The sequence below is a fragment of the Phyllobates terribilis genome, unplaced genomic scaffold, assembly GCF_046119375.1.
Source record: "Phyllobates terribilis strain yellow unplaced genomic scaffold, ASM4611937v1 Scaffold_8__6_contigs__length_399053987, whole genome shotgun sequence".
Taxonomy (NCBI): Eukaryota; Metazoa; Chordata; class Amphibia; order Anura; family Dendrobatidae; genus Phyllobates; species Phyllobates terribilis.
In genome coordinates this window covers 145861610-145880049 of record NW_027362768.1, presented here as the reverse complement: position 1 = coordinate 145880049, position 18440 = coordinate 145861610, and positions in this window count along the sequence as shown.

The window sequence follows — 18440 nt, the reverse complement described above, 5'->3', positions numbered from 1 at the left end:
TAGAGGCACAAAATATTGAGAAACCCTTGGCAGTGGAAGGGATATCTTGATATTTCACAGCTTTTTTTCCTGTTTCGGTGTATGTTATAGATCTGCAAAAAACACAAAATTTGAGCTTGGTTTAAGTTGGTATACATGCAGCACATAAATGCATGTTTCACAATGGCCATGAATCAGAAAAACCTACAAGAAGCAAAAATGAACAAAAACCTTGCTGTAAATAAATGAAAAGCAAGTGCATTTAAATAAAATAGGGTTCTTAGTAACACTGTTTTTAATCAAAAATAGTATATAAGCTATCTCACCATCGATGAGGTGAACCTGAATGGGATGCCCCCGTTGGAGATGGGGCTCGACGTCTCGCCGATTTACAAAGACGTCCCGATCCGTCTGCGGCTCTCTGACGAAACCCCACCCGGCGTCCAGGTCGAATGTCCCCACTATCCCCTCCAGACGGGGACTAGGTGTGGTTGATCTTGCTTTGCGGGCCCGGGTTTTGGCCGCCATGTTCCAGGCCTCCATCTGCTCCCAACGCATCTGGCGGTCGTGACGCTCCTTCTCCAGCTGCAGGAGCTCCCGTCTGCAGTACCCCTCCCTCCTGAGGGCCTGGGTCTGGGTCTCCCATGGGAACCCCATGAGGTCCCCCTCCTGGTTGTCCCACCGAAACTCCTCTCCTGCTTGGCAGGTAACCGGAGGTGCAGGTGTGAGCGTCAGGGGGAGTCCCTGCTGGTCCTCGAACTTAGCGGACCAGTCGTAGACGGGGCTTCTGTACACCCACTCGGGTGCGGGGGCAGGTGGCTCTGGTAGGGGGCCTAGGAGCAGGTCGGCGGAGCAGGTGCCTGGGATTGGAGGTTCCGCCAAGGGGCCCAGGAGCAGGTCAGCACTCTCTTACCTGCTCCTGCGGCCGCGCCTATGCTGTTCTCTGCCTCCTGGCTCTGTTCAGGCTCCTCCGGGGCTGGGGCGCTGCTGGTGGAGCGCAGTGCTGGCTGCTGCCGGGTCACAATCTTCCCCAGCAGCTCCTCCTTCCAGCTGGTGATGGCATCCTGCTGGGCCCTCTCCACCCTCCGGCCTAGCTCCTGGATTTCGGCATGGAGGAACTCGGTATCCTCCAGGGACAATTTCGCCATTGCCTCCTCCAGGGTGAGAGGCATTTCTGATTGCTGCAGGCCATGGACGGGAGTGTGACGCCCAGCTGCGCATGGTATCACAAATCCTAGAAGGGTGTATTGAAGGATTCTTCCACAAGAGGCCCCCATAACCATTCACACATCTCCACCTTCCACCTCAGACCACCAGAGAGAGCCCGTTAGGGATAGATAAATAGGGAAGGTGGGGCCAGGCAGCAGTTAGTCTAGTCTATTCTGGTTTAGCAGTGAGTCCAGTGCAGTCTGAGAAGAGTTACCTCAGAGGACAAAAGCCTGTTCCAGCTCCTACAATTGCTATCCTGCAGTGGAGCTTATCCAGACCAAGACTCAGTGTAGCTCAGAGAAGTGAGCTTTAGATGTGCCGGCGCCATAAGATCGGTGAAGCGCGGCAAGCTGCCGTTAGTGTGAGTAGCCTGGTGAGGGCCCGAGTAAGCCGAAGGCGAGTGGAGAGTTAGTACATAGGGGGCAGAGAAGCTTAACTAGCTCACCCCGAAGAAGTAGATACCGGACACCGGGTCCGAAGCTTACCGGGATCTCTATGATCCAGTAAGGTACAACCGGAATCCCTGAAGAACTACAAGTTCCAGGATCGCTAAAGTGCTGATACGTAACAGAGCCAGGAGACACATAGACCCGCAGCTCAGGTGCGTGTACTCCAAGAAAAAGCCCTACCACAAGGTCAGCCAGCGCAGGACAGAGACAAAGTTAGGCCTAGCTCCAGGCAGGTCAGAAACTTACTACGCAGAGGCAAGAGACAGGAGGCCCAAAACCCGCTTATTGGGGAGGATCCTGACATGCACCCTTCACCCTACAGTGCTCCGGGACGTGCCTCAATTTCCATCAGTAAAAGGTACTGAAGTGACTATCGTGTCTGTCCCTGTGCTTGCTCTGACCCGGCTGGGTCGCGCCTGTCCTGCATCCCCCTCCATGCACTGCCCTGAGTCCTAGCTCCACCTGTGGTGAGCTATACCATCAAGCTGCCTTATCATTGGCCTCAGAGGACTGCGCAGCGCTGGTGATCCTCACCAGAAGCCACAGGTGGCGTCACAAACTCTTTCTTAAAATTAATAAATATCCACCCTTTTAAGGAGAGACCCCAGGGTATGGGCCCGGGAGCCGACCACCGCGACATCCTTAAGGCTGAAGGCCCAGGTAACCGAGTCATCCCCATCCCCTGGGCTGGTCATCTCAAACTGGCGTCACGAACAGGATTGCGTGCCCGCTGCAACGCCGCAGTGTTATGCCCGTTGCCACCGGGTACTGTGCGCCTTTATTCTGAACTGTGTACGTAAAGTTGTGGTGAAGGTTGCCGCCATTGTTGGGCCGCTGAGCGAGAAGAAGGGTGTAACCGTGGGAAAATAAGGAGGGTACCTGCAAAAGAGCGCGAAGCCCCGGACACGCCCCACGCCTCGACGTCAAATCGGGAAGCGCCAGGTCCTGTAAGGAGCGTCGCTGAATGGTCTGACGTAAGACGCAAGCAACGCAAGGTCCTGAAGACAACCGTCACCTGCGGAGCTGCGGCCTACTGGAAGAAAAACCAGAAGGTAGGCCACGGTTAACTAGGAGGCGCCAAGATGTCCGACAAGCAACAGCAGAACGCCGACATGCCGGCCAACGTCCCTGAAGTTCAGCCCGCGCCCGATGATGAGCAGGCCGAAGCGGCTGCTCCACCAACAGCGCCTGTAACACCTGTAATTCCTATGACTTTACCGTACATTCCTGGAGCAAAGTGGCTCCCCCAGTACAACGGCAAACCAGATACCCTGTCTGGATTCAAACGGAAGATATGTGGTATCTTGGACATGTACGCTATGACCGGCAAACAAAGAGTCGCCGTTGTATTAGGACAACTGACCGGTGCTGCGGAACGGGAAGTGGAAACATGGTCAGCCGCAGACCAGGAGTCAGTGTCCGCAATATTTCAAAAACTACAGACTGTCTTTGAGGACCTTACTGAGGAGGACCTCCGGATGAGGTTCTACAGCTGTTCCCAACAACCAGAGGACAATGTTCGGGACTACGCCTGGCGTCTACAGGGGGCCCTGAGGGCTCTGAACCAGGTTAGTCCAACCAGCGTCGAACATGAGAACAAGATGCTAAAGGAACAGTTTGTCCGGGGGCTAAGGTCTCCAGAGGAGAGCAGGACTGTGCGTTGGTGGTCCCTGGATCATCCAGATGCCACCTTTGATAATCTCAAGGACATGGCTATAAAAGGACTACAGCTCCTGGAAACAAATGCCATCCAACGTTACCAGGGTGGGGCTACCCCAGAGCTTGCAACACCCACCTTTTCCCCAGTGGCTGCTGAAGCTAAGGTTCCAGCAACGTCCCCTAAAGAACTGGACAGTCTGCGCTCTGAGGTGCGTCAGTTGAGCAAAACCCTGACCACTGTGCTGAGTGCTCTGCAGCTGCGTACGGAGCCCGAGGAAGGAGGGAAGATCCTGTTAGCCGATAGCCCTGAGGATGTCCGCTGGATGAGGAGGAGGAGGAGACCAACACCGCCCTCTCCAAGGACCAGTGACCAGCGCCGTCCACAGAAGGACCTTGCCTGTTACCGCTGCCGCAAGACCGGACACATCGCCCAGAATTGTCCTTTAAATGAGAAAACCCTGGGTCCGAGGGCCAACACCCAGGAGTGAACTCACCAGGCCCATCAGACTGGTACAACAGGTTCGTCGGAGGAAGACCTTTCCTGTCCATTGTATTGGACGGGATCCTGACGCATGCTCTGCTGGACACAGGATCTCAGGTAACCATCATGCCTGACGTCCTCTACAAGAGGTTCTGGTCCATGGACGACCTACGTCCGCCAGCTCCAAATCTATCTGTATACGCCTCAAATGGACTCCCCCTTAACCTACTCGGGGTTAACAATGTGACTGTGAAGGTGGGGAGAGTGGAGCTGAAGGACCAGGGACTAATTGTAATAGAGACTAATCCTGATGACACCAACCCGTATATGGTACTAGGCACTAATGTTGTTGGTAACTGTTTGGGAGAGGTTGTGTTCTTACTCCAACAGATCGCCGACACTGCCAGGCCGAGACAGAGAAGGGCACTGCAAAGGGAGATCCGAGTCCTGATGTATCAACAGCAAGTAAGGTTAACAGACGGTGAAATCGGTAATGTGCGGGTAACAGACCTCATACCCATTGTCATCCCCCCAATGAGTGAAATGCTCATCTGGTGTAGAGCTGCTATAGGTCTTATAGGACAGAGCTATCAGGCGGTAGTAGAACCCCTTTGCTCCGAGCATAGACCCACGCTCTTAACCGCCAGGGGAGTGGTAGATGTACGTAATGGGAGGGTGCCCGTCCGTCTTCTCAACTTAGGGGAAGATGAGGTCAAACTGCCACGTTATGCCACTGTTGCCAAATTACATGCTGTCAATAACAACTGCATCCATGAGGCGGAGTCCTTAACCTCACCAGATGAAGTGGAGGATAATGACCCTGCAACCCAGGTGGAGGATTGGTGTCAACAGCTCCATATTGGGACAGACACCACTCCTGCCCATCAAAAACAAGGTGTACACCGGGTGGTTCAAGAGTACTCGCAGGTGTTCAGTAAACATCTGACTCGCCCCCTGGGCCGTGGGGCACCCGGAACCGGGCAACAGGGCAATAATGGGGGTAGTAGTGGCAACACGGTCCGTGGCTCAGGGTGGTCAGACCAAATGTTGTGGCAGTCTATTTGTAGGGTCTTAAATGTCCGACTACGCCACCCGTGGATTGCGGTCAGGGTTAACCGCCGCTGCAGTGCAGACCGCTGGGGCAGATGTAGGTGTGCAGCACTAAGTAGTATAACTCCCCACGGGAGGAGTGTGGCCCCAGGGCAGTATATAGATGGATGATGGAGGGGATGATTCCGACCGCAATAGCCAGGAAACGGAGGCCTCTTAAACAGTTCAGGGTCTTTATTAGAACAGGTGAGACGACCCAAAAACAGTCCCGGCCTGGATGTCTGAGAACAAGTAGGAAGCTGACCCTGGTCAGGGTGAGGGTGTAGGCCTACCGTGCTCTCTGCGCTCTTTCTGGCTATTTCCCTCCTCATGGTGTAATAGCCCACGTTCCTGAGCTCGCCGTGTCTTCTCGCCCGTATGGCTTGCAACTTGGGTCCCTTTCTACTCTTGGCCTGGTGCAGCTTTGCTAGTCCCTTCTGCTGTGGCGGAACCTCCGGGCTTCTTAGGCCAAGGGACATACAATCCCCTGCGGGCTGGTTATTTGCTGTAGGACTTGGAATCCTAACAGCCTCGGACACCAAAGTCCGGTAGATCAGTTTCTCTCTCAGCCAGGACAGGCTCACCTCGCCTTCCGTCCCTGGCTCGTGGCTCCTCTCCTGCCACACGACCTCCTCAGCTACAGCTGAACTGACTCTCCCTTCTCTGGGACGCCTCTCACTTCAGAGAGAGGTCGTCCAGTTCTCTCTAACCCTGCCCCCAATTCCAACTTTTATAGGGGCAGCCTGCTCCCCCTACGGGCCTGGGACAGGAGCTGCTGCATGCTAATGGTCCCTGACCAGAGAACCTCCCTCCTGCTCTCAGACACAGCTTTATTATACATTTGTGACATCCAGGCCAGGGTGACACATTCCCCCCTAGTAAAACTTAGTACTCCGGGACTAAACAGGAAACAAGAGTAATATGCATGACCATTAAAACATTATAAAGCAAGTGACGCACAAGTTGAGTTCTTAAGGTCACAGTGTGGTCTGTGACCGGGTGTCCATTTCACCAACAACAACGGGGAGCTTTAACCAGGTGGGGGGTTTCCGTAGCCCCTAGTCCTTGACAGTCCTTGTTCATTCCGTTGGTTAAGCTCCAAACATATTTACAGGAAAGTCTCGGTTACTCACAGTTCATAACCTGTTAGTCCATGTATTAACTGAAAGAAACTGAGAAAATGCGTAGTTACTGGTCTTGCAATTATATTTTAAACAATTCAACATTTTGCAGGCTATTTACATTTGCTATCACACCCTACACTCTCCAGCGAGCTGGTATTTGCCCCTTAGTGCTTCGGGTTGACCTACGTAACCCACTGTCTGGTGGTGGTCTAACCTGGTTTTTCTCACTAGCGCTTGGGGTGCAGTGACTGGCTAGACTTACAGGCAGGGCAGGCAGCTGTCTGCAGGTCCTCTGGCTTACCGCAGGCATGGCAGGCTCACAGTCAGCAGAGGGTTGACTCTCCTGGGCTGCTGGTACAGGCTCTTCTGCCTCTGGAGCTGCTTGTTCTTCTTCACTTTCCTGCTCTGGTGTAGATTGTTGTTGAGTTGGTTGCAGGAAATGCAGGACGGGTACCACTATGGCACCGTTTATTCGAGTCCAGGACTGAGGGAATTCCCCAAGAACTGTGCTGATCATCTCTTTCTTGTCCTCTGCGGGTTCAAGGTCATTTTGATCCTCTTCTGCACTCTGTAGTTGCTCGGGGCACCTTTTTAGGTGGTCTCTGGAGACGGTACTAGTGGTTTCTCCTCCATCCTTAGTGATCACGCACACCTTCGGGTTGTCGTGATCAGACTGCAGAACTGTGTAGGGTTCCCTCTCCCACTGGTCGTCCAGCTTGTGTAGCCTTCTCTTTCGCTTCAGGACCTGCTCACCAGGTTCCAGGGGACCAGCCGGGGCGTGTTGGTTGAAGAGCCTCTCTTGCTTTTCTCTCGCCTGGGCCAGGCTCTTCTCCACACTCTCCTGTACCTTCTTGTACTGCAGTCGCCTTTCCGTATCCCGGTCCGCATCTGGGGAGGTGTCCTCGGGTGTTAGAACTCCCATCTCCAGATCTATGGGCAGCTTACCTGGTCTGGCTCGCATCAGGTAAGCCGGGGTGCAGTTTGTAGCATTCACCGGGATATGGTTGTATAAGTCTATCAGGTCCGGCAATTTTTCTGGCCACAGGCTGCATTCCTCCAGGGGCAACGTCTTCAGGAGATCAATGACTATATTGTTCATTTTCTCACACATCCCGTTGGTTTGTGGGTGGTAAGGCATTGTCCAAATCTTCTTATAGCCATAGAGGTTGCAGAACTCTTGGAAGATTTCAGCCTCGAACGCTGGACCTTGGTCTGTCAGGACCTGCTCCGGATACCCGTGTAGGCGGCAGAAGTTTTGCTGGAAGGCTCTGGCCGCCGTTTGAGCTGTCAAGTCTTTTACCGGGACCACCACTAGAAATCGGGAATAGTGGTCCACGATTGTCAGGGCATAAACATATCCTGACCGGCTTGGAGCCAATTTGACGTGGTCCAGAGCTACCAGCTCAAGAGGCTGCTTGGTGACGATGGGCCTCAAGGGTGTCTTCTGGCTGGTGCGGTCCTTCCTCCTTAGATTACAAGGGCCACAGTCTCTGCACCATTTCTTCACAGCCCCTCTCATGCCGATCCAGAAGAACCGTCCTCTTAGCAGGAACTCCAGTTTCTTCCAGCCGAAGTGCCCCGCTCTGTCATGGTAAGCCTCCAGGACCATAGCTGCATCTCGCCTTGGGACCACGACTTGCCAGGTCAGCTCGTGCGTCCGGTGGTTGACGAGTTTTCTGCACAGCTTACCTTCATAGAGGAACAGCCTGCTCTTCTCTTTCCATAGCTGCTTGGCTTCCTCTGGAGCATCCGGATCTAGACGGGCGTCTTCTCGGGTCAGCAGGTCTTTCACCATGCGGATTGCAGGGTCACTATCTTGGGTCTTGGCCCTGCTGTGGTGAGGTAGGGGATTGATCATGATGATTGTTAAGTCTTCCTCCTTCACGCGGTGGGAGTATTGAGTGGCCCCATACCGGTAGAATGCAGGGAGCTCTACTTCCTCCAGCTCGTCTGGATCTTCTCCTTCATCGGGCAATTGGGGCATTCTCGATAGGGCATCTGCATTAGCATTTGCTCGGCCTGCCCGGTACTTGATGGTGAAGTCATAATTTGCTAGCCGGGCCATCCACCGCTGCTCTAGGGCACCAAGTCTCGCATTGTCCAGACGCGTTAATGGATTGTTGTCCGTGTACACAGTCAACTTCGCAGAGGCCAGGTAATGCTTGAAACGCTCCGTTATGGCCCACACCACTGCCAAGAACTCCAGCTTAAAGGAGCTGTAATTCTCCGGGTTTCTCTCGGTGGGCCTCAACTTTCGGCTGGCGTACGCGATCACCCTTTCTCTGCCCTGGTGACAGTACGGCTCCCAGCCCCACATTACTGGCGTCTGTGTGGAGGATAAAAGGCTGGCCATAATCGGGGTAGGCCAGGATCTCATCCCCTGTGAGGGCCACCTTCAATTGGCGGAAGGACTCCTCTTCCGGCTTGTCCCACTTGAAGGGTGGCTTTTGGCTTCTGGACTTAGACTGTCCAATCAGGAGGTCCTGCAAAGGAGCTGCCATCTTAGTGAACCCGGGGATGAATCTTCGGTAGTAGCCTACCAACCCGAGGAATTGCCTCACTTCTTTGATGTTAGAGGGGCTTGGCCAGCTCTTGATGGCTGTCACTTTGTCGGGGTCGGGGGCTACTCCCTCAGCACTCACCACGTACCCTAAGTACTGTACCTTCGGTTTCAACAGGTGACACTTTGAGGGTTTCACCTTCAGGCCATAGCCTGCCAGGGCTTCGAACACCTCGGCCAGGTGCTTTAGATGGTCCTCGTAAGTCTTCAAATAGACGATCACGTCGTCCAGGTAAAGGAGGACTGTCTCAAAGTTTCGGTGCCCTAGACAGCATTCCATCAGCCTCTGGAAGGTCCCTGGTGCGTTGCAGAGCCCGAAGGGCATACAGTTGAACTCACTCAGTCCCATCGGGGTGGTGAAGGTGGTCTTCTCCTTGTCAACCTCTGCCACAGGAACCTGCCAGTACCCGCTAGTAAGACCCAAAGTAGAGAAGAAGTTAGCTGATTTTAGGGCTGCTAAAGACTCCTATATCCTAGGTAGCGGATACGCGTCTTTATGGGTGATGCGACTGACCTTTCTATAGTCCACGCACATTCTCATGGTACCATCTTTCTTTTTTACCAGAACCAAGGGGGCTGCCCAGGGGCTACAGCTATCTCTAATGACCCCAGCTTCTTTCATTTCTCTCAGCATGCCCTTTGCGTTCTGATAATGTGCAGGGGGTACAGGCCTGTGTCTCTCTTTTATTGGTGGGTGGCTCCACGTGGGAATGTGGTGTTCTATCCCTCTTACTCTGCCGAAGTCTAGCGGGTGCTTACTAAAGATTCTCCCGTACTCCTGTACCACCTGGTAGACTCCTTGTTTTTGGTGCAGGGGAGTGGAGTCAGCACCCACATGGAGTTCCTGGCACCAGTCCTCCTTGTGTTTCTGTGAGCCATTACTCTCCACCGGGGAAGATGGAGGCAAGGGTTCCACGACCCTGATAGCATTATGTTGGACGGCAAACAATTTAGCTAGTGTAGCGTACCGGGGCAAGTATACGTCCCTTTCCCCAATGTTTAAGATCCGGACGGGCACCCTTCCATGGTTGACATCAACCACCCACCTGGCTGTCAAAATGGTGGGCCTGCTGTCTGAGTACACAGGTTCTACCATGGCTTGGTAGTCTCTCCCTCTTAACCCGATTGCAGTCCGACACCAGATCATCATTTCACTTTTGGGAGGCATGGCAATGGGGAACGGGTCGCTCATCCTCACGCTACCGATCTCACCACCAGACAGTTCTACCTGTTGCCGTCTCATCAGGGCTCTTATCTCTTTCTGGAGGACCCTCTGTTGGCTGGAGCTCGCATTCATCGCCACCTGTTGCAAAATCATAATTACTTCTGAAAGACAGTTTTCAATCACGTTAGTACCCACAGTTATTTTAGGGTGACTTTCACGGCGATCAATGTCCACGATGATCACTCCCTGTGCTTGCAGTTCGACCTTACCAATCTTGATGGTCATCTCTCTGAACCCCACTTGCGGCACAGGCTGGCCATTGCTGGCGATGATGCTTAAGTCATCGTCTGGATAACGGGTTATATCCGCGTCATTCCAGTACCGCTTGAAAAGTACGTAGGGGATGGTAGTGACTTGAGACCCGGTGTCCAGCAGTGCACTCATGGAGATACCGTCCAGCACTACGGGTAAGACCGGGCGTCCCCCCACGTACTTATCACGCCAATTAGACGGGCCTGGTGACCTTATGTCTGGAGGTTGGCCCTCTGCCCCAGGTCGGGCCAATTTAAAGTACAGTACCTGGCTAGGTGTCCTGGCTGAATACAACGGCGGCAAATCAGCTGTCCATCCTCAGTGTAACGGTCGGCGGGCCTCTCTCTGAACGACGGGATCCTCCTCTGTCGATGCCACGGGACATCCTCCGGACTGGAAGCCAGCTTGACGGGTCCTGACGGGTCCACCTGTAACGACTGCACGGTCCTGGTCAATGCAGCAACACTTCTGGTTAGTTCCTGGACCTGATGGTGCAGGTCTGCAGGCGGGGATGGGCTTGAGACCTGCGCATCAGCCCCCACAAGGTCTGCAGGGTAGGGCGCCGCCCCCTGGTGGTAAGTAATGGCAGGGCGCCGGGAAGCTAGAGCGCCACTTGAAGGAGGTTCTTGGAGCACCCGGATGGCCCTATCCTTGAACTGCGCAAAAGTCAAATCGGGGTTCTGTAGGGCCATGAGGCGCAGCTGGGTCCTGTGGGCGCTGGACAGCAGACCTTCTATGAAATGGTCTGTTAACAGCTTATCGGTGTCCTGCATGCTACCAGGGTCAGCTTGTTTGATGGCTCTCAGGGCTTCTTGCAGGTTCAAGGCATAGTCTCTGATACTATCCTGGGCTCGCTGCTTACAGCCATAGAACTGCATTTTTATTTCTGCTGAGGTACGGGTATCAAAGGTACTCCGCAACCTGGCCAGAATGTCCTTTACAGTCCTTTTCTCCCCTTCTGACCATGATTTCACCTCCTGCTGTGCTGCACCGGTGAGCTGCCCCGTCAGAATGCGCACCTTCTGTTCCTCTGTCAGGGGATAAACTTTAAATACACTGTGCAGTCTTTCCTTAAAGTCAGTCAATGTATGGGATTCCCCTGAGTATTGGGGCAGCAAGGCTGCTCCGGGGATGTAGGGCATAGAGAACGGCATCACCGCTGCTGCAGCCACACTGCTGGTAGAGGGTCCCTCTGCGTCCAATATCTTCTTTCCCCCCCTAGTTAACCGTGGTCTACCTTCCGTTGATCCTTTTCCGCAGGCCGCGGCTCCGTTGGCGCTCCTCCGGGTGAGGACCTTGCTTCGCATCCTGGTGATGTCAGCGTCGCTCTCTCTCCTTCCAGGACTTTGCGCAGCGTCGGTGTGTGGCACCCCAGGGGTCTGGTTGCCACAGTAATAGAAATATTACGTCTGAGAGCAGGTGGGAGGTTTCTTTGGTCAGGAGCCCTAAGCATGCAACACTTCCTGCCCAGACCTGGGAGGGGAGGAATCTGCCCTTATAAACTGGGTCTGGGGCGGGATTATGGAGTTCAGTCAGGCCTGGAGACAGTTCCAGACACAGGGAGAGTTACAGCAGGAGCTCTGTAGGAGCAGTAGCTGAAGACCAGGGGCTGGAGCTGAGCAGAGCTCGCCCTGGCAGAAGAGTCTAGGAACCGGACACAGGAGTCCGAGGCTATGGGGACTGATATTCACCCAGCAGCAGAAACCAGCCGGCAGGGGATTACAGGTCCTCTGGCCATAGAAGCCCGGAGGCTCAGTCACAAGGAAGGGACCAGCACCGCCATCCAGGAGCGGAGGCTAACAGAAGGCCCCAAGTCACCAGCCATACGGGTGAGCACCACACGGTATACTCAGGGACATGGGCTACTTCTACCCGCTTACAGCAAGGTAGCCAGAAAGAGTGCAGATAGACGGGGAGGCCTACAACTCCACCTGGCCAGGGGAACTCCTGTTTGCTCGCAGACTGACCAGGCCCCTTATGTTAGCCAGTACTCCCGGGAGGGTCTGCCTTAATATCACCAGTAAAGACCCTGAACTGCACTGCAAAGACTCTGAGTCGTTCCTGCTTCATTGCTGCACCAGCACTACTAGTGCTGGGACTCCCGTGCACTATCACCCTCACCATCAACTACACTACCCTGGGGCTCCACTCTTCCCGTGGGGAGTCACACTACCTCAGCTGCACACAACATCAGCCCCAGCGGTCTGCCTTGCAGCGGCGGTCCGCGCTGACCGCAATCCACGGGTGACGTAGTCGGACAATTAACCTAAAACCCCCACAAAATACCGCCATCGGCCTGACCACCCTGAGCCATGGGACCGGGTCACTGCCACGGATTCTACAACCCCCAGAGACCCGGCTCTGGGTATCCCACACACGTCCACACTAGGCCCAGGGGGCGAGTCAGCTTTGGCGTAGTCGGCAGGATTTCGTGCCCGCAACCACCGGGTACTGCGCGCCTTCAAAAGACTGTCATACCTGCCGTGGTGAAGGTCCCCGCCATCCGGAGCCGTTTCCCGCCATCTTCAGTCGGTTCCCGCCATCTTCAGCTATTTTCCCGCCATCCGAAGTCGTTTTCCAGCCGTCGGACGCCATCTTCAGGACGCCACGCGGGAAGAAGAGGGGCGTGGACGCCGAAAGCGCACGAGACCCGAAGCTCCGCCCCACGCACCGACGCTGCGCAAGGTCCTGGAAGGGAGAGAGAGCGACACTGACGTCACCAGAGCGCGACGCAAGGTCCTCCACCCTGATGGCCTACGGAGAAGAAGCAACAGAAGGTAGGCCACACTTAACTAGGGGGGAGGAAGATGATGGATACAGAGGGACCCTCTACCACCAGCGCGGCCGCTGCCGCAGTAATGCCATTTACAATGCCCTATATCCCCGGAGCGGCCTGGCTGCCCCAGAACTCAGGGGAGTCGCATACCCTAAGCGACTTTAAAGAGAGACTGTACGGCCTGTTTAAGGTATACCCCCTGACAGGACAAAAAGTGAGCATATTGGTAGCCCAGCTAACCGGGGCAGCCCAACGTGAGGTAAAGTCCTGGTCAGTCCGGGACAAGGAGACTGTAAAAGAAATCTTAACCCGTCTGAGGGACACTTGTGATACCCGTACCTCAGCAGAGATCAAAATGAAATTTTATGAGTGCAAGCAGCGGGCCCAAGACAGTATAAGAGACTATGCTTTGAATTTGCAAGAGGCCCTGGGAGCCATTAAACAGGCAGACCCTGACAGTGTGCGGAATGCAGAAGAACTGTTAACTGAGCAATTCATTGAAGGTCTGCTGTCCAACGCCCACCGAACCCAGTTACGTGCAATGGCCTTGCAGAACCCTGGTTTAGACTTTGCAAAGTTCAAAGACAGGGCCATCCGGGTGCTCCGAGAACCGGCACCGGGTAGCGCTGTAACCCACCGGCATCCTGCTATTACCTATCACCAGGAGGCGGCGCCCTTGTCTACAGAGTCTGTAGGAGCTGGTGCGCAGGCTTTGGATAACAACCCGGCTACAGACCTGCACCATCAGGTCCAAGAGTTAACCAAAAGCGTAGCCGCGCTAACCAGAACTGTGCAGTCTTTACAGGTTTCCCCTCCAGGGAAGATCCAGCTGGCATCCAGACCGGAGGACGTCCCGTGGCACCGACAGAGGAGGATCCCAACGTCCAGAGGAAGACCCAGCGACAGATACAACGAGGATGGACAACCCATCTGCCGCCGCTGCAATCAACCCGGACACATGGCAAGGTACTGTCATTTAAACGGGCACAACCTGGGGTAGAGGGCCAACCCCCAGGCATAAGATCATCAGGCCCATCGAACTGGCGTGATAAATACGTAGGGGGACGTCCGGTCTTGCCTGTAGTACTGGATGGCATTCCTATAAGTGCCCTACTGGACACTGGGTCACAAGTGACTACCATCCCGTACGTGCTCTTTAAGCAGTTTTGGAATGACTCGGACATAACCCGCTACCCAGATGACGACCTGAGTATCATCGCCAGCAATGGTCAGACCGTGCCGCAGGTGGGGTTCAAAGAGGTGACCATTAAGGTCGGTAAGGTCGAACTGGCGGCACAAGGACTGATTATTGTGGACATTGACCATCATGACAGTCTTGGAAACTTGGTAACTAACGTGATTGAAAATTGTCTTGCAGAGGTGATTCTCATTTTACAGCAGGTTGCCAAGAACGCCAGTTCCAGCCAGCAGCGCGTGCTCCAAAAAGAGATCCGGGCACTGATGAAGCGGCAACGAGTGGAACTATCTGGTGGTGAGATAGGTAGCATGAGAATGTGTGACCCGTTCCCTATTGCCATGCCCCCGAAAAGTGAGATGATGATCTGGTGCCGGGCAGCTATTGGTCTAAGAGGTAGAGACTACCAAGCAATGGTAGAACCGTCTACTCAGACAGTAGGCCCATCATTTTGACAGCACGGGGGGTGGTCGATGTACGCCATGGGAGGGTGCCCGTCCGCATCATAAATATCGGGGAGAGGGAAGTGTACCTGCCCCGGTATGCCACGCTAGCCAAATTGTTCACCATAAACCAAAATTCTGTAAGGGCCGTGGAACCCTTGCCTCCATCTCAACCAGAGGAAGGTAACAGCTCTAAGAAACAAATGGAGGACTGGTGTCAGCAACTGCATTTGGGTACTGACTCCACTCCCTCACACCAAAAACAGGGAGTCTACCGGGTGGTTCAGGAGTACAAAAGAGTCTTTAGTAAGCACCCGCTAGACTTCGGGCGAGTAAAGGGGGTAGAACATCACATCCCCACAGGAGACCATCCGCCCATAAAGGAAAGATACCGACCTGTACCCCCTGCACACTATCAGCATGCAAAAGGGATGTTGCAGGACATGAAGGAGGCTGGGGTAATCAGGGACAGCTGTAGCCCCTGGGCAGCTCCACTAGTTCTAGTGAAAAAGAAGGACAACACCATGAGAATGTGTGTAGACTACAGAAAGGTCAACCGTATCACACACAAAGATGCGTACCCGTTACCTAGGATAGAAGAATCTTTAGCTGCATTAAAATCTGCTAACTTCTTCTCCACTTTGGATCTTACTAGCGGGTACTGGCAGGTTCCTGTAGCAGAGGCAGACAAGGAGAAGACTGCATTCACGACCCTGATGGGCCTCAGCGAATTCAACTGTATGCCGTTCGGGCTCTGCAACGCACCAGGAACCTTCCAACGGTTGATGGAATGCTGTCTGGGACACCGGAATTTCGAGACGGTTCTGTTATACCTGGACGATGCCATCGTCTATTCCAAAACCTACGAGGACCATCTGAAACACCTGGCAGAAGTGTTTGACGCCCTGGCAAGCTACTGCCTCAAGGTGAAACCCTCCAAGTGTCACCTGCTGAAGCCAAAGGTGCAGTACCTGGGACACGTGGTGAGTGCTGACGGAGTGGGTCCCGACCCCGATAAGATCACCGTGATTAAAGACTGACCAAGACCCTCCAGCATAAAGGAAGTGCGGCAGTTTCTCGGGTTGGTAGGCTACTACCGAAGATTCATTCCCGGTTTCACCAAAATGGCAGCTCCTATGCAGGACCTCCTGATAGGTCAATCCAGGAAGGCCAAAAACCAGAAGCCGCCCTACAGGTGGGAAAAGCTGGAAGAGGAGTCCTTCCGCCAGCTGAAGATGGCCCTCATGGGGGATGAAATCCTGGCGTACCCTGACTACAGCCAGCCCTTTATCCTCCACACGGACGCGAGCAACATCGGGCTAGGAGCCGTACTGTCCCAGATCCAGCAGGGGAAAGAACGGGTAATCGCTTATGCCAGCCGAAAACTAAGGCCCACAGAGAGAAACCCTGAGAATTATAGCTCATTCAAGCTAGAGTTCCTGGCAGTGGTGTGGTCAGTGACCGAACGTTTCAAGCAATACCTTGCCTCTTCCAAGTTCACCGTGTACACGGATAACAACCCGTTGACACACCTGGACACTGCAAGACTTGGTGCCCTGGAGCAGAGATGGATGGCCCGCCTGTCCAACTATGAATTCACCATCAAATACCGGGCGGGACGCTCAAATGCCAACGCGGATGCCCTGTCCAGAATGCCAAACTTACCGGACGTAGGGGAAGATCCAGAAGAACTGGAAGAAGTCGAACTCCCTGCGTTCCACCGTCATGGGATTACCCTGTATTCCCACCGTGTAAGGGACAGGCGCTCTGCCACGTTCAATCCCTTACCCCACTACAGCTGGGCGGAGACACAAGACAGTGATCCCGCAGTCAGTCTGGTGAAGGAAATGCTGACACAGGCTGATGCCCGTCTTGACCCAGACGCTGCGGAGGAGACCAAGCAACTGTGGAAGGAGAAAAGCAGGCTGTTTCTTTACAAGGAGAAGCTGTGCCGGAGAATGGTCAACTCTAGAACACATGAGCTGACCTGGCAGGTAGTGGTCCCAAGACGAGACGTGGCTATGGTTCTGGAGGCGTACCACGACGGAGCAGGACACTTCGGATGGAAAAAGCTGGAGTTCTTGTTGCGTGAACGGTTCTACTGGGTAGGCATGAGAGGAGCCATCGAGAGGTGGTGCAGAGACTGTGGCCCGTGCAACCTAAGAAGGAAGGACCGCGCCAGCCAGAAGACTCCCCTGCAGCCCATCATCTCCAGGCAGCCACTGGAACTGGTAGCCCTGGACCATGTGAAACTGGCTCCAAGCCGATCTGGGTACGTCTACGCCCTCACAATCATAGATCACTACTCCCGGTTCCCGGTGGTGGTCACTGTCAAGGACTTAACGGCTCAAACAGCAGCTAGAGCCTTCCAGCAGCACTTCTGCCGTCCACACGGGTATCCGGAGCAAGTGTTGACTGACCAAGGGCCAGCTTTCAAAGCGGAGGTCTTCCAAGAGTTCTGCAATCTGTATGGCTGCAGGAAGATAAGAACAATGCCCTATCACCCTCAGACCAACGGACTATGTGAGAAAATGAAGCAGGTGGTGATAGACTTGCTAAAAACGTTGCCCCTGGAGGAACGCAGTCTGTGGCCTGAAAAACTGCCTGATTTGGTGGACTTGTACAATCACATCTCCGTGGGCTCCACCAACTGTACCCCGGCTTACCTAATGAGAGCAAGATCTGGTAAGCTGCCTATTGACCTGGATATGGGAGTCCTGACACCTGAGGACACTTCGCCAGAGGCAGACTGGGATACAGAATGGCAGCTGCAGTATCGTAAAGTACAGGAAAGCATCGAGCAAAGTCTGTCTCAAGCAAGAGAAAGGCAAGAGAAGGCTTATAACCAGTATGCTCAAGCTGTTCCCCTGGTACCTGGAGAGCAGGTCTTGAAGAGAAAGAGACGGCTCCACAAGTTGGATGACCAGTGGGAGAAGGACCCGTACACCGTACTGCCCTCAAGTCATGAGAACCCAAAAGTATGTATCATCAGTAAGGATGGAGGAGAGACCACAGCCATTGTCTCCAGAGACCACCTGAAGAAGTGTCCCGAGCAGCTGCAAAGCCCTGAAGAAGATCAAGAAAACCCTCAACCCGCAGATGATAGGGAAGAAATGATCAGTACCGTACTCGGAGACTTTCCCCGGTCCTGGACTCAAATCAACAACGCAGTCGTGGTACCCGTCCTCACCTTTCTCCAGCCAGCCCCTCAAGGACCTACAGAAGAACAGTTAGTGTCAGAAGAGTAGTGTCAGAAGAGCAGCCGGCCCAGGAGTCAGAAGAATCCATACCAGCAGCCCAGGAGATTCAACCCTCTGCTAGTAGTGAGCCTCCCGTGCCCCTAGTGAGCCAAAGAGTACGCAGAAAGCTGCCAGGCCTGCCCGAAACACCTTCTACACCCTGTAGTGCAGAACCAGATAGTGGGTTACGTAGGTCCACCAGGAGCACTAGAGGACAGATGCCCGCTCGCTGGAAAATCTAAAATGTAATCTGTAAATTGCAAATGTTGAAAAAGGTTTATGTTTTTGTTACCTGGTTACTAATTATGTTTCTCTAGTTACCCTTCAGGTTTATTTGGACTGACAGGTTATGGACGCTGAATAACCGGAACTACAAGTAGATAGTTGCACCTTGGTGCCTCTTGCGAAGATGGCCGCGGAAGAGAAAACCTGTCTGGCGTGGCCTCCTTGTGGCCCAAAGTAGCTAGCCTCAGCCTTGCAGCCACGCCCAGGGCCAACGCTTGGGGTTTGCTTTGGACAGGTCCCCTACTCTGTGCCAAGACTTCACCTTGTTGGGTGATATGGACACCCGGTTACGGACACGCCGTGACCTCTAAAAACTAAAGCTTCTTGTATATATGTTGTTGTATTATTGTTTATACCCTGTATTTGTGTTTTCTTAAAAATGTGTTTAGTCCCGGAGTACTAAAATTCACTAGGGGGGAATGTGGCACCCCAGGGGTCTGGTTGCCACAGTAATAGAAATATTACGTCTGAGAGC